Here is a 17,282-nt window from a genome sequence, read left to right on the forward strand (position 1 = left end):
TGTATTTTTTTCCTAAAATTTGAACATTCTGTGCAATGTCTGTTAACCTGAAAAAAAGATGTGGATGCAACTACGAACGCGAGGCATTTTTTTACCTTAAGAATGGAAATTCTGAGCACTTTTTGTAACCTAAACAGAATCCAGCTATTATTAATAGGTATATAACTAAACAATTGATGCGAGCGCGAAGCGCGAGCTGAAAATTTCGAGATTTAGACCTGCTGAACGAGACACTCTATTCATGTTTTGTAAACCATTTAAAGGATAAGTAATTGAGGATCTTCCTCACATTAATAATGCGAGCGCAAAGCGCGAGCAGAAAATTTTTATATACATTTTAAATTGATCGAAAAGGAACCTGTTAAGGACTGCTTGAACTTAGCCATAAAGACGTTACATATTTCAAAAGTCAAATAACAGGGGCGGATCAAGCCTTCGCCAATAGGGGGGCCCATATTTTTTTTCAGCCATATTTTCCCCGATCGGCCGCTCGAAGATGATTTTTGGTTTCTTTGAAAGAGTAGTCCTAATAGTCACTTCTTAGCTTTATTCTTATAAACCAACATGAATATATAATATCATTATAATCCTTATTTATATAATGCGAGCGCGAAGCGTGAGCTAAATTTTTTGGAAATCTTATGTATTTTTTCCTAAAATTTGAACATTCTGGGCAATGTCTGTTATCCTGAAAAAAAGATGTGTATGCAACTACGAACGCGAGGCGTTTTTGTCTCGCCTGCATAGCAGAGCGAGACTATAGGCGCCGCTTTTCCGACGGCGGCGGCGGCGATGGCGGCGGCGTCAACATCAAATCTTAACCTAAGGTTAAGTTTTTGAAATGACATCATAACTTAGAAAGTATATGGACATAAGGTTAAGGGTATTACTGAACATCCTGCCTGAGTTTCAGGTCACATGACCAAGGTCAAAGGTCATTTAGGGTCAATGAACTTTGGCCAAGTTGGGGGTATTTGTTGAATTACCTTCATAACATTCTAAGCACTTTTTGTAATCATGAACAGGATATGTATATAAATATACAATTGATGCGAGCGCGAAGCGCGAGCGGAAACAAAATTGAAATTTCAGGCCAAAAAACGAGACGTTCTAAGCACTTTTCTAATCATGAAGAAGATAGGTATATAATTATACAATTGATGCGAGCGCAAAGCGCGAGCGGAAACAAAATTGAGATTTCAGACCCAAAAACGAGACATTCTAAGCACTTTTCTAATCATGAAGAAGATAGGTATATAACTATACAATTGATGCGAGCGCGAAGCTCGAGCTGAAATAAAAATGAGATTTCAGACCTAAAAACGGGACATTTTATTCATGTTTTGTAAATCAAGAAAATGATGGGTAATCGGATATATTTTGACATTAATAATGTGAGCGCGAAGCGCGAGCGGAAACAAAATTGAAATTTCAGGCCAAAAAACGAGACGTTCTAAGCACTTTTCTAATCATGAAGAAGATAGGTATATAATTATACAATTGATGCGAGCGCGAAGCGCGAGCGGAAACAAAATTGAGATTTCAGACCCAAAAACGAGACATTCTAAGCACTTTTCTAATCATGAAGAAGATAGGTATATAACTATACAATTGATGCGAGCGCGAAGCTCGAGCGGAAATAAAAATGAGATTTCAGACCTAAAAACGGGACATTTTATTCATGTTTTGTAAATCAAGAAAATGATGGGTAATCGGATATATTTTGACATTAATAATGTGAGCGCGAAGCGCGAGCAGAATTTTTTTTATATTATGATCTGAAATTCCGCACTGAATGTAATATGGTTTGAAAAGATAAAGAAAAATCAGACGAACATAAGAATAAAGATTTGATAAAAATCCGACAAGGAATATCAAAGTTATTGCATTTTAAAGATTAGCATTATTCCGGTGAAACAGTTTTAAGCATGTCTTCATTAATATTCAATGAGCAAACTGATGATGTCATATCCCCACTTGTTCTTTTGAATTTTATATAGAATTAGGTTTATTCATTATTTTCCCTTGAAGAACCAAAAACAGTTGAATTGACAACTGATTAAGTCCATTAGATATTCTTTGCTGCATCTTATTTCATTATAAGGGAGACATATCATTCACACTGGTATGAAAAAAATGAAACAATTTTGATTCCATGTAATAACACAAGAAACAGGATAGTTGGGATGCGACATTTTCAACCCACATGGGCGGAAATCCCAGAGGAGACAGGGGGACGTGTCCCCCTACCAAAAATAGGGGGACACAATATCAAATTTTGGTCTTTCATGATGGAAACAAATACATCACTTTACAAACGAAATGATACATATATTTTAAACTAAATGACCTTACATTTTGGGTGAAAACCTTTTTTTATGGGGGGGGGGGGCTTGTCAAATTTTGTTAGGGTTAAAATGACCTTAAATTTAGGGTGATAACCTTACTTTTTTTTTTTGCTAGTCAAATTTTACAGGCCCTCGCCCCCCTACCTTTGGGGGCAGATTTCCGCCCATGTCAACCCACCTATAAAATATTCATGATGACATGCATTTCACCATTTTCATAGAATATTGCTAAACTTTAGAATTAAATTTAAAAAAATATGTCGTCAATGGGGAAATGTGTTGAAATCTCAACCCTTATAATACTGATAAATATGTAAATGCGGATAAGCAGGATTTTCTTTGACTGTTATTTGGTAGATAAGAGAAGTTTAAAAAATGTACAGAATATAATGTGCTATTGAAATGTGTATGTAATACGAATTAATTGGACCTACCCAGGAAAATTATATGAATAATGGAAGGCCCAATAATACCCCTTCTAATCCATTTTTGCTTCCTGATGTCAGTCCATTATACAAAAGACATGATAAAATTGTGATTATGCTCGTGATTGTAATTGCAATAAAACTAATAAGTAATAATAAAGTAACGTGACCTCATAACTTTAATTGTCCCGTATAGTTGCACAATTTTCATAGTCGGATAAGGGGCGAGGAGAACCGAGCCCCACCCCCCCCCCCCCTATTGGCGGAGCCAAAAAAAAACCAAAAAAAAGGGGGAAAGAAAGAAAAAAAGAAAAGAAGGGAAAAGAAAGGAGGAAAAAAAAGAGAAGAAAAATAAGAGGAAGGAGACGAGTGAATAAGATAAGGTAAGGGAAGACTTGGAAAATGATTCAAAATTTAATGTCAATAAATTTTCACTCGCGCTCGCATTGCCTGTTCGTTGAGATACATATCTTGCTAAATAGGCTGATATAATATATTGCTTTAAATGTCTGGTTTTGCAGTCAATATACGAAGCATGTTTCATCTTGGACATCGAGCTTTTATTATTTTGTTTGATTTACAAATTAACTTTTGTCAAGAGTGCTCTGTAAAATGTTCGTTTTATGATGTGAATATCATTTGCAACTTTTTGTGCTATGTCCTCGCATTATTTGATTTGCCAAGTAGGCCTACATATTGTCTTAGTTTATTTCAAAATATTCTTTATATTCTATAATAATATTGGTATTTTATTCAAAGACTGTTCGCAGCAAGAGCTGAATTGTACAGAACTTTTACATAAAAAACAACTTAAAACATAACAGTATCAAAATAGAATTATAAAAATACACAAAGCATGAAAAAAATGTACTATTAAATTATGTAACAAACTACTTGAAATCCCACTTTTATTACGTTTATCAAAAGGAAATCGTCTCGCGACTTGCGCTCGCATTAATAGTTAGAAATATATCAACTCACAAATATATTCATGATTACAAAAGTGCTTAAAGCATCCAGTTTTCTTGTCTCATAATTATGTCAACAAATTTCACTCACTCATTAGGCTTATTACAATTTGATTTCTAATAACTAAATTGTCCCCTCTTCAGAAAGGAATATCGACACTTCGCGCTTAGGATGAGGTAAAGGAAGATAGTCATCATTTTCATAATGATGACCAAATTAAATGTCCTTATGGCTAGACCGTCCAGATTCTAGGTAAAAACAATGATAGAGATATCAGCTCGCGTTTCGCATTCGCGTTTTTAAGTGCACTATCCACATACACTTAACAATTTCCCTACACAGTTGTTTAGATAGTGCTTAAATTCACCCTTTTCATACCGGAATATCAAATATTTTCCGCTCGCACTTTGCGCTTACAATATTGATTTTTATGAGAAACAAATGCTATGTATGCAGAATTACCAGATGCTTTCTAACTCTAAAACACGCGCACACTAATGTCTTGTTATTTGAGTTATACGCAGCTTGATCATTATTCAAAACGTGCTAAAATTATCCCGTTGGCGCTCGCATTATTGTTTGATGATACCAAAGTACCCATCCCTTTTCATGATTTAACAAACATGAAGAAAGTGTCCCATTTTTAGGTCTGAAATCACAAATTTTTCGCGCTCGCATCAATAATTGTTTTATTTTTCACCTAATTTACCGTTTATTTCGAAAAGTGCTTAGAATGTCAATTTTTTAGGGCAGAATGTCAAAAAAAAAATTTATCTAAAAGTTGAAACATGTATCGTCTTATGACTAACTAAACTAACTGCACCTTCACAGGTCCTTTTTCGATCAAGCCACACAGCAAAAACTGTGGTGTTAACAGGTGTACATAGAGGACCACACCAGCTATTTTACACCGGTGTTAAATTGACAGTGTTAGTTTAACACCTGTAGGTGTTATTACAACACCTTTGGTTGTTACATTTTCACTCTTTGGTGTTATGTTCAATCTCTAGGGTGTAATTTTAACACCTCAGGGTGTGGTCCTCTATTAACACCAACTGGTGTCAGTATTAACACCACAGTTTTTACAGTGCAGAACCGATATTAAATAATGTCTCCTTGCGCTTCGCGCTCTAATTATCTTTCTACATACGCATGTTCTTCAGGTTCACAAACATTTCCCAGAATATTAAATTTTGAGAACAAAAAACATGAAGTTAAAAAAATGTTAAGATCGCGCTTTTTTAAAGTTGTTTTCTAAGAACAAAGATAGGAAATGACTCTTATGACATCGGCGTTTTGCCCCCCCCCCCCCCCTCCCCAGAAAATGGGGAGAAAAGAAAAGGAATAAGTAAAAAATATCGGCCTATAATTTTACAAATGTTACGTCAAAGTCTATCACAAACTTTGATTCTGTGAGTAAATGTCAAAATTCCATATCGAACCCCCTCAAAATGTTTGGCTCATTACGCTACAAAGACAACACCTTCAAAGAAACGAACCAAAATTAACTTGGAGTGGCAGATCGGGGAAAATAGTTTTATGGTTGAAAAAAATTCCGGACACGCCCCTGCATTATTATAATGGTATTATTTTTCACGTTTCCATTCAAAATACATTTTGTGTGTGTTTTTACATGATTGTGGTATTTCGCTCCTGGTAGTGTAATTTTCGTAGTTGCTCCATTGTGGAATACCGCCGTCTACGTACGCTCTTATATTACATGTAATATGAAGCGCGTCACTAATGGGATCCAGGAATTTCGGGAATCCCCTTTAGACCCGCCTGTATCGTTTGCGATCCTTTGGAACTGGGTATTCCTGGAGTTTCAGCTTTTTTAAAGTTGACTGAACTTATTGGGGGCACTTTTATAAATGGCATAAAACGCCCATTTCGGCCTGATTACGACTCGTGTGCCGTAATTAGCATGGGTCTTTAATGGACGCCTGTCAATTAACCCCTTCATTAAAAATTTTTGTCCCGCCTGTATCGCTTGGGATTCTTTGGAACTTGGTATTCCTTAAGTTTCAGCTTTTTTAAAGTTGACTGAACTTATTGGGGGCACTTTGAAAATGGCATAAAACGCCCATTTCGGCCTGATTACGACTCGTGTGCCGTAATTAGCATGGGTCTTTAATGGACGCCTGTCAATTAACCCCTTCATTAAAATGTTTTTGTCCCACCTGTATCGCTCGGGATTCATTCGAACTTGGTATTCCTTAAGTTTCAGTTTCTTTAAAGTTGGCTGAACTTATTGGGGGCACTTTGAAAATGGCATAAAACGCCCATTTCGGCCTGATTACGACCGGTGTGCCGTAATTAGCATGGTTCTTTAATGGACGCCTGTCAATAAACCCGTTCATTAAAAATGTTTGTTCCGCCTGTATTGCTCGGAAATCATTCGAACTTGGTATTCCTTAAGTTTCAGCTTCTTTAAAGTTGACTGAACCTATTGGGGGCACTTTGAAAATGGTATAAAACGCTATTTCGGCCTGATTAATTATGACTCGTGTGCCTTAATTATTAGCATGGGTCTTTAATGGACGGCACTTTCAAAAAGGGAGTCAACATTCCTCATTCATCCTTATCCATGCGGACCATGGTTGTTTGATGCATGCCTTTCTTTGAACACATTCTTAAACAATTCATTATTTTTGTGTTTCTGCTGCTAAAGGTTTTCAACCATTTGAGATTAGTTAAGAGCCATATCGATCACTCGCCACTTTTAAACAATGTGAATTTTCCCCTTTTGTTATTACAAAAAATGCATCGTGTTGTGTGACCATACACTCGCCTCTGGATGAGGAAAGTAGTTGATTCTGTAATTATGTTATCTTATCCCACGGATATGACGCCTCTTCCCCCGTAATTTCACACAAAATAATGCCACAAACATAGAGTTCCGTCATACAATGATTTAGTGCGACGCTTATTGTCTTATTTACATTTATTTTGTCTCCTTTAATATCAGAAAAACATGAAAAGATTTAATCTGAAGCACACAGAATACTCAATGCGTTATTCAGGTAGCATCTATCTGAATGAAAATGATACTGAATTGAACTATACACTTGTCTTTATCTTTGGTACTATACTTCAAATAAAAACTAATTACTTACACACACACACTCACACATATTGATTTATTTGTTATAATTATGTACATCTCCCAATACATAGTAGTAACAATAGATACGTTCAATTTATACAGCGTAGGTTCAGTAAAAGTGAATTTATACCAGAAAAGTGATCACAATGAACGAGTATAAATTCTGTTATTTTTTGTTTTTGTGGTGTTGAAATAAACTCTTAAATTATTCATTTTCCACTAATTTATTTCAATGGTTCGATCGTCATGTCGCAAGATTACATTGCGTTATAAATTAATTATCCATGCTGTGCTCTTCAGGTGATTGCTTCACGAAATTACAAATTTGAAATCAGCAAAAAGAAACTTATCTACTTACAAACAATCATAATTAGATAACACATGTTTTTTTCTCGGTCCGCGTATACCGTGACATTGTAGTGTGTCCAGGTTTGCTAATATTTGAAATGAACAGGATACATATCCATGTAGATGCATGTACCTAAAATTACACACATATATATATATATATATATTATATACAGTGCTTATAAAAAAAAACTTTGAAAAGATCCTTTAAAATTACACATTTCTAATATCCTGAAGATTTTTTAACATTTTAACATTATGACAGATCCATTTAAGAAAATGACGATATAACTGTCGGAAAATGTTTCCGTTTGAGTGAGCACCGCTTACTTTTGAAGTTAGTGAAAAAATGATTTGCGCAAAACTTTGAAATAGTTATGCAAATAAAAGTAGACCTTATAATCATGAAGAACCCGTGTAATTTAGCTAGTAAAATTGATTTCAATACATATTTTAACTTTTTGAACTTATTTCCTTGCCCAAAACACTTCAAAGAGTGCATTGCGCCCACCCTATACCCCACACACCGAGGCTATAGAGACGTTTTTTGCTTTACACTGAGCTGTGATTTAATGGAATGGCTAGGGCTGTGTTTTCATTTAGTTAATTATTGCCAAGCTTTAGAAAAGTGTGGAGAAACAAGGATTAAATGAAAAAATGAAACGTAAACCCACTTTAAATGATAAAAACTATTTTAAGAAAATGCTGGAGATGTCTAATATAAAATTTTGTGCGGATTCTATTATGTCCTCAGATCCAGCTGACAAAAAAGGGTTAAGATTGTGCTTACTAAATGGTAAAATTTCAATTTGGGTGGCAAAATGGTAACGAAATACTTTAATGTATCCGTTTTATTTCTACTGACTAAAAGTGAAGGGGAAATGTATTAGAAATGTTTCGGAGGGAAAGTTTGATTTCGCCCTTTCCCCCTGCCACAGCGTGAAAACGAGAAGTTCTGGGCAAACAAACAGATTTCTGCGATCTTTACAAAAATGGACAGTGCTCACTCAAGACAGTGTACCATTCTGTCAAAACTTTTACTTTCAGTAGATAGATGAGACCAAAACCCCAGATTATAAGTGAAAAAAAAATCCCACATGTTTTATATTTCTCACTTCCCAGGGCTTTTTCAAAGTGTTAACTTGTTTGATACCCACTGTATATATACATATTATATATATATATATATATATATATATATATATATATATATATATATATATATATATATATATATATATATATATATATGTATATGTATATATCGCTTTTTACAACGACATTTCATAACAAAATTCGGTATTGTCTTGCAAAAAAACATTGATATAAACGAATTTCCTTAACAGCGCAGTACATGGTATATCATCGGCGTAAATGAATACAAAGGGAAGAAAATGGCATATCAATGCAAGTGTTATTGCATTCGGCATTCGCATATTGGCAAATACCATTAAGACTTAAATCTTCTCCATTACAAAGTATCTACATGCTGCTTTTTTTGTATAATAATATTTTTTTTATTGGCCAATATTGAGAGAGAAATTTATGTAATGCTTTGTAATTGGATTCAGTTATTAATGATTTGTAGATTCTTTTCCACCAAAAGCGCGCAAAACTAAGGAGAAATATACCAAAGCATTTAATGATGTACTCATTAAAGGTCAAGTCCACCCTAGTAAAATGTTGATTTGAATCTATATAGAAAAATCAGACAAGCACAATGCTGAAAAAGTTCATGTAAATTGGATGTAAGACAAGAAAGTTGTGCTCTTTCAAAGTTTTAGTTACTTTTAAAAATATAGTTATGAACGAGCCGGTTACATTTAAATGCGAGAGTCGATGATGTCACTCACTCACTATTTTTTTGAGTTTACTGTTTGAATTAGACAATAACTCAATTTTGGTGAATTAGACGATTAGGACCTCCTTGCCTGAAGCACAAAATGTTTAAGTAATGGAATTCCGCGTGTTCAGGGAGGATTGATACTTCATTTCACATGGCAGTGACGAGAAAATATCAATATTTCATAATTTAATATAATAAAATACACAAGAAATAACCATTGAGTGATGTCATCCGTTCCTCATTATCATAACGACCGTGATGTGCATATAACTGTTTGTGAAATGAAGCGAAAGTCTAAAATGCCATAACTTTCTTATTTTACATCTGACTTAGATGAAATTTTCAGTGTTGTGCGTTTTGAATTTTTCTCTTTTTATTCAAATCAAGTTTTGGTGGGGTGGACTTGTCCTTTAAGATACCACAAAAATGAAACTCCACATATTGGAAGAACGTACGCTTCACTATATCGTCACGTATCGTGCGATTCAATCCATATACAAACTAAAATATATATAACAAATAGAACTTTGATGTCTTTACAAATACCTTGACAAGTCATAAATTCAACATTTTTTCATGAATGTTACAATAAAACAGAAATGTCAGACATCTTCCGATACATAATTAAAAATAACATTCATGACAGTTATATGCATGAGGAAGAAACTCCTACAATAAATTCAACATATTGATTTTTTTTCAGTGTCTAATAAAAACATATAAGAGACATTTTCTACATACAAAAAAAATAGATCATTAATAAAACCTAAACGAATTGAAGGCATCAGCTTATTTCTTTTTCAAAACCCATCATCTCGGCCTCTTCACTCAAATAAATTCAAACTCAACAAAAAATTCAGCCCTGGACACTATACCCCCCCCCCCCACCCTCCCCCAGACACCCCATCCCCTATCCGGTGGAAAACTAGCTCTGGGCTACAATAAATTGTCTAACATTTAAGATGTGCCATTTTGAGAAATGGATTGTAAGGGTCCCCCTTTTGTTGCTAATTTCTTTTCTTCTCTTTGATCCCCCTAATACTATTTTTTTTATTTCAATCAATGAAGGTTTTATTTTTCATTACTCGGTAAAAAAAAAAATACATTTTTTACTACAATCACGACATGATTAATTAATTGATATCCACCTTTTCTTTTCTCCTGCTTCCCGAAAAGAATTTCCTGCACACTAAATTCATTTCTTTCAAAATTCTTGCACACAGATCCAAAATAGATTTTAAAAATTCAAAATAGATGTTCATACGTTTCTTCTTCCTTTTCCCAAAATGAACATAAATTGTTCGAACCAAGACTAAAACGGAATATCTTAGTCTGAAAATATACTTTATATTTCCTTATTCCTTCTAATTCTGTCGACAAAAGAAGATTCAATTTCATGTTTATACAACAGCTGTTCGTATATTTCTTTTGATTTTAAAAACATTAAAATAGTCGTTTTCTCACCCAAAGTGAAATCACTTCCAGAAGTATGCTTTGCATTTCTTTCAATATTGTTCTTCCAACCAATGGGTAAACATGCATAAATATGCTTCATCTTTCCAACATCATTTGCATCTAAATTGAAATTGAGAAAAATGTGTATCACATTTTAGTTTACCGTTATTATTCAAAATATGATGCAATTTATAAACCTCTTTATCGTATAGAATCTTATGAAATATACAATTTCCTTTATATCAAATACGCTTATTATTATAAATCACCACTTTCCCAAACTCTGTATTTATAATATGTCTTATATTTACCCACTCTCCTAGTAAGTCCATGTCAAATTTGGAAACTGTTACTTTAAAAAAAAACTGGTATATAGTCACATGACAATATGAAATCTCCACCCAAATGTTGTAGTGGCAAAATTAAAGTACTTTTAATCTCATATCTTCATCTTTTTATAAAAGTCTTTTATTCCACATTATACGCTGTGCCTTTACCTGCACAGGGAAGTTTAACATATTTAATCCTCCTTGCTTACAGTCTAAAACATTGTATTCCTTTTAATTTTGTCTTTCTTACCTTTCCATAAAAATCTAACGTTAATTCATCCAATGTTTCATAAACCCACTTAGGAACAGGAGTAAGAGACGCTTGGAAGAGGACTTCAGAATATATATGCACCTTCAACTGCTCAACAGTTGAATCTTCCCCATAAGCGTTATATCCATTAGCTTCCAAAAGTTCAAGTGTTTTAACTTTGCTTACGATTTCTTTGTAATTTAGATCTTCTTTCTTATGCACATCTAAGGTGAAAAATACTCCTAAAGCTTAAAGAAAATCAACGATCTTGCCGAAGAAGAAGTCATAATCCAAATGTTGACATTAACCTAATTTTAATACTTTAGTTTTGTCATTAATGATTTTTAATCCAGAAAGTTCTTCAAAATCTGCACATAAAACTATTAGTTTATCAACTGATTTACATCACGAGCAAGAACTGTCATTGCCATCTGCATGAAGTGCTAATTTAATTTCTTTATCTCCAAATTTAATTCCTTCAATCAGATTGTCTTTTCGTAATTTATGAACCATCACTTCAATACACAGAATAAAAAAAATAAAAAAAAATAAAAAAATAATTAATAAATATCAATATAGGGATCGCTTATCTTGTACGTACACACCAATATATATATGTATACTTACATTCATAAAAATGCATTATATATGCAGTGCGTATCAAAAAAGTTTACACTTAGAAATACTCCAGTGAAATTATTAATTTGCAATATTCTGAACATTTTCCACATTTTAACATTGGTACAGATCCATTAAAGCACATGACGATAAAACTGTCAAAAAATATATCCGCTTGGGTGAGCACCACTTACTTTTGTAAAGTTATTGAAAAATGATTTGCGCAGAACTTTGAAATAGTTATGGGAATAAAAGTATACCTTAATCATGAAAAACACGTGAAATTTACTTTTACTTTTTTCAACTAGCTTCCTTGTCCAAAACACTTCGAAGAGTGCATTGCACCCCACCCCACACACCGAGACCATCGTAACGATATTTGCTTTACAATGAGCTGTAAATTACATGAAATGGCTAAGGCTTGATTTTCATTTTATTAATCATTGTCAAGCTTGGGAAAAGTGTGGAGAACCAAGTATTGAATTAAAAATGAAACGTAAACCCACTTTAAATGGAAAAAAAATTAGTGAAAAAAATGCTGGAGATGTCTGATAGTTGGTTCAGATTCAGTTATGTCCTCAGATCCAGCTGGCACAAAACGGGTAAAGGATGTGCTTACTAAGTGTTGAAATTTCATTTAGGGTGGCAAAATTCTTATAAAATTCTTGAATGTATCCGTTTTATTTCAACTGCACAAAAATGCAAGAGAAATGTATGAGAAATGTTTCGCAGAGTAAGTTTGATTTCGCCCTTTCCCCTTCACACAGCGTGAAAACGAGCATTTCTGCGCAAACAGATTTCTGCGAGCTTTACGAAAATGGGCATTGCTCACTCAAGTGTAATTTTCTGTCAAAACGTTTACTTTCATTGGATAGATGAGACCCTAACCCAAGATTATATGTGGAAAAAATTACCCACATGCTGTATATTTTTTTTATTCCCAGGTCTTTTTCAAAGTGTAATTTTTTTTTATACGCACTGTATATGTATGTTCATCTAAATAAATATATTTATATGTGTATGTGTACATACATACATGCGTATGAATATAGTTACATAGGTACATAATAACAATAATACATGCATTTTAAAGAAATTGAAAGGAACATAGCTACAATAAATAGAACGGTAATGTCACATGCTACGTCAGTGGCAATAATGTGACCAAAAAGACGCGTGTTTTCATTGATCTCTTAGAAAAGAACATCGACCATTCATTTTGTTGTCGCATTTCGGGCACTTTTTTCCGTTAGACTCTACCAGTCTTTCTTTGAAACTATGAATCAGACTTTGTACACATGACGACAGTATCATTCAAAATAAATACATGTAATGGAATGCCGAATGAAAATTTAGGGTTTAATTTCTTAAAAATTTAGGGTTGGCTCCTAATTTGTTCCCATTTTTGACGAAGTTACTTTTTTTCACGAAGTGTAAATCCCATGTTTAATTCAACAAGGCAACCACGACATGCACAAGAAAGAGGAGTGATATTAACCGAAAAGTCTTATTTTAGCATCCCTCGTGCTGGAATCAGGACCAGTGATGCACACGCGAGTATGAGGTTTTACTAATTTATTGTACTTGAAATTTTAACAAACGTTTATACAGCCACAGTAACAGTACATATTTAGAACATGAGGATTAATCAAATTATCCAAAATATTAAAAATATGAATATAGATAGAATCACACAATGACAGTTGTGATATCAAATCCAATCGGAAGCGAATGCAATATAGATAGAGGTTTTAATTAGGTAGGGTTACCTGTCTGCAAAAACATGGCTCTACCAAATTCATTATAGCTCTGCAGGAAGTCCGTTGACCCCAATTTTTTTTCAACATTAAAATCAAATATGTATATGAAATATGATTTCATGTCACAATTGATCCCAAATTTCATCATGGTTGATTCATGAATTCGGCCTCGTCGCGCCGCCGCCGCGTCCGCCGCAGAAATTTTCTTGTGAGCGCTCTATCGGCTGCATTTATTCTCCAATTGTCTTCACATTTGGCATGACGGTTGAGTATGGTATAGCGAAAAAGCCTATTGATTTTGGTGTGGGCGGAGACTTCGTTGCCATGGTAACAATATTTTTGTGGAAATATAGCAAAGATGTTGTTGCTATGGTAGCAAGAGCTTTTGTCTCGCCCTCCAGAGGTGAAGGCGAGACAGAGGGACCCAAACGTCGTCCGCCCGTCACAAACCTTATGACACTTAACTCCACAACCGTAAGTCACTTTTCAACCAAACTTGGATGGTAGCTGTACTTTGGGGACCTGCATTTTATGCTGCAGTCGGAGGTCACATGGTGAATTCAAGGTCATTTTTCAGGACAACGTTAAATTTTACATGCAAGACTCTCTTACGACAGCTAACTCCGCAACCGTAAGTCACTTTTCAACCAAACTTGGATGGTAGATGGACTTGGGGGCCTGCATGTTATGCTGCAGTCAGAGGTCACGTGGTTAAGTCAAAGGTCATTTTCAGGTTAACGTTAAAATTTACATGCAAGACTCTCTGATGACACCTAACTCCGCAACCGTAAGGCACTTTTCAACCAAACTTGGATGGTAGATGGACTTGGGGGCCTGCATGTTATGCTGCAGTCAGAGGTCACATGGCAAGGTCAAAGGTCATTTTCAGGTTAACGTTGAAATTTACATGCAAGACTCTCCGATAACACCTCACTCCGCAACCGTAAGTCACTTTTCAACCAAACCTGGATGGTAGCTGTACTTGGGGGACCTGCATGTTATGCTGCAGTCGGAGGTCACATGGTGAATTCAAGGTCATTTTTCAGGACAACGTTAAAGTTTACATGCAAGACTCTCTTACGACAGCTAACTCCGCAACCGTAAGTCACTTTTCAACCAAACTTGGATGGTAGATGGACTTGGGGGCCTGCATGTTATGCTGCAGTCAGAGGTCACATGGTAAAGTCAAAGGTCATTTTCAGGTTAACGTTAAAATTTACATGCAAGACTCACCAATAACACCTCACTCCGCAACCGTAAGTCACTTTTCAACCAAACCTAGATGGTAGATGGACTTGGGGGACCTGCATGTTATGCTGCAGTCGGAGGTCACATGGTAAGGTCAAAGGTAATTTCAGGTCAACGTTAAAGTTTACATGCAAGACTCTCTTACGACAGCTAACTCCGCAACCGTAAGTCACTTTTCAACCAAACTTGGATGGTAGATGGACTTGGGGGCCTGCATGTTATGCTGCAGTCAGAGGTCACATGGTAAAGTCAAAGGTCATTTTCAGGTTAACGTTGAAATTTACATGCAAGGCTCTCTGATGACACCTAACTCCGCAACCGTAAGTCACTTTTCAACCCCACTTGGAGGGTAGATGGGCTTGGGGGACCTGCATGCTAGGGTCATTGTTGCCACGATACCAAGGGCAAGGCAACAGTCATTGGGTGATTTCAATAATTTCAAGTACAGTGTTGAAATCTGGTGTTGGTGATGTGACAACACCGTACTTGAATCAGGCTGGTGTTGAGATTGACCTCGAAAAATATGGTGTATTTCCGGCAGTTTGTGTTGAAGGCTGGTGTTGATTGTCATCTGCTGAACCCAACACTGCACTGTGGCTGCATGGTGTTGATGATCTACATGCAATTTCCCCATTCAGCAACACCGGCCCCCAGGGATTGGGAGAATCGTGATTTAAAGTTCAGTGTTGGTGTTGATGAACTGTAGCTCACGAACAGGGGGCGAACACGACGAACCATCTCCGTAAAATTATCTTTTACATTTAAGATGAGAGCAAATCATCGGAGTTTTAATACATTTCAATGAAAAATAATATTACGCTTGGTGTTGGAGCTCAGTTCAGCAGCCCTTTCACGCTCTCAACACCGTACACCGTACTTGAAATCACCCAATGACTTGCTACCTGGCATTCCTGCCTTATTTATTATACGCTGCCTTGAATTGACCTGGTCGGTCCTGCCTGGCCTAGCCTGGACCGAGTGTTTTCCAACTGCAGTCAAACCTGTAGTTGCTATGTGAGGCATGCTACACTTGACGCTGAAATATCATTTAATAGTTATGGCACGAGCGAGACTAGGCCATATGGCCATGTATATTGAGATATCAGTTGACTTCTATCTTAATCAAAAAGAGGCAGTAGCTACGTTACTCTGAATGAGGCCAAGTTACGCGACCTCCTTTTTAGATTTTGTACATACTGAGAGACTGCAATTACACATGTGAGTTTTTGTGATGATTACTGACGTTGCAATTGGCATTGCATACCGAGTCATTAAACAATTGTAGACAGAAACAGAGATTGCAACTCGCAAGAAAATGTAATACATCTTAATTCTTATTACATATGCATATGTTTTTTTTTTGGTATTAGTCTTGTTTGAGAAAAAGAGGATGCCAAAAAAGTTTGAATGCTACAAAGGCCTCAATAAATATCACACGTAATTCTCTTGATTTCTCTTAATTATCTGAAGAGACTTGTAACAGAAAGAATGAAAAGAAATGAATAGCTGTAATAATAGTTGTAATGTTTTTTGATAGAATCATGAACAGGTTACAGATGATGATGGCACAGTGTTGAAAACTGTTTGATGGAGATGGCGCATCGTTGGATTTGTTTAAAATTAGACCAACAAAGAATCAACGTTACAACAACATTTAACCGATATTAGACAAACATTGAATCAACGTTTACGCCAACGTTGGACTAACATTGGACTAAAGTTGAATCAACTTTCCATCAACATTGGACCAACATTATACCAACGTTGGATCAACGTCACTCAACGTTGGACCTACATTGGACCAACGCTGCCATACCTGCCTCATCTGGACATAATAATTATGCACTCATGAATAGTCATTACATCAGTAAATGACCAAAATTTTAGGTAATATTGCTATAATAATTATTTATTTATGTTTATTCAATATTTCCACCATGAAAAGTTTCAGAAAAGTATGTGGCTCCATTACCATATCATTTATAATCAAAACATATTATTCTAAGTGAAATGTTCAAGGTTAAGTGTGGAAAATGATATTATCTGTATTCTGCCAAGTATAGCAAAGTTGCTCTATAAGACATGATGATAAAGATTAGAGTGTAGAGTTGTAATGGTGGACTTCACCTTGAAACCAATTAATGTTTTGTTAATTACTGCCGTACGCTGGAATAACGTTGGAGCAATGTTGGAGCAACGTTGTGACAACGTTGTAACAATGTTGGAGCAATGTTGCCAGACAACGTTGGAGCATTGTTGCTGGACAGCGTTGAACCAACGTTGTAAACATAGTTGGACTGACGATGTATGCACGTGCACGTCCATCACTGCTCCAACGTTGCCCATCAACGTTGCAGCAACGCTGTTATTGATGGCTCAGCCGACATTATACCAACGTTGGAGCATTGATAGTGGACAACGTTGAACTGACGTTGGAAATGTTGTTGGTCTGACGATGTATGGACGTGCACTTCTATCGATGATGCAACGTTGCTTACCAACGTTGTAGCAATGTTGTATTTGACTATTTAGCCAACATTGGATCAACGTTGCCAGACAACGTTGAAACATTGTTGCTGG

Source organism: Lytechinus pictus, chromosome 9 (genome assembly GCF_037042905.1).
Source record: "Lytechinus pictus isolate F3 Inbred chromosome 9, Lp3.0, whole genome shotgun sequence".
NCBI classification, from domain to species: Eukaryota; Metazoa; Echinodermata; class Echinoidea; order Temnopleuroida; family Toxopneustidae; genus Lytechinus; species Lytechinus pictus.